Here is a 949-nt window from a genome sequence, read left to right on the forward strand (position 1 = left end):
TTATGAAAGATTAGTTACAAACGAGCGCCCCCATTCACAAAAAGTTATTATGAACAAAAAGCATACTGAATTCAACCCGAGGTGCGAATTTATTAATATTACTCCGAAACTTGCGCAACTACAATGAATCGTTATCTTATTTTGTAATTAAGTTGAAGATGGGAGCTCTTTAATAAAACATGAAATTTTTTGTTCCATACTCACAGAGCTTTCAGTTAAGATGTATTTATGGCGCACACGAATTAGCACGCCGTAAACAATGAACTAGGGTGGTTGCTTGGGCTAGTTGATAATTCATAATAAAAAATGACGTACACGACTGCGAGAGACGAGATACACAGCGCTGTGTATGTCGTCTCTCGCAGTCCTTGTCCTTCGCGCTGTACGTCATTTTTTATCGCTGTAAACACTTGCACACTAGCATCACTGCGCGAAGACGTTTTACGTATGGACATTACTTAACTGTCTTGCAATGTTAACATTAGCTTCTCAGAAATTTAAAATGAAAAAAATAATAATAGCTTTTACGCGTGTACTCAATCTCGCGAGCTGCATTTGTCACATAGACACCATGGTGCACGTTAGTAGGACAGTAGTAACCTCTCGAGGTTAATCAAAAATGGTGAACACGAAATGTGGTCGGTTATAGAACAACAAAGGATTTTTCGCATCCATTTAGGGAGGGATATGTAATTAGCAAATAAAAGCGAACAGTTTTCTTTGTCTCTTTCGCCTATTTTCGTGGTTGGTCAGTGGTTGATGGCGGGGATCGGACTAAGCAAGGTAACCGTCCGTCCGTCCGTCATTCCATCCGTCCGTCCGAGAACGTACGTACGTACGTACGTTCGTTCGTTCGTTCGTTCGTTCGTTCGTTCGTTCGTTCGCTCGCTCGCTCGTTCGTTCGTTCGTTCGTTCGTTCGTTCGTTCGTTCGTTCGTTCGTTCGTTCGT

The sequence above is a fragment of the Dermacentor andersoni genome, chromosome 5, assembly GCF_023375885.2.
Source record: "Dermacentor andersoni chromosome 5, qqDerAnde1_hic_scaffold, whole genome shotgun sequence".
In the NCBI taxonomy this organism is placed as follows: domain Eukaryota; kingdom Metazoa; phylum Arthropoda; class Arachnida; order Ixodida; family Ixodidae; genus Dermacentor; species Dermacentor andersoni.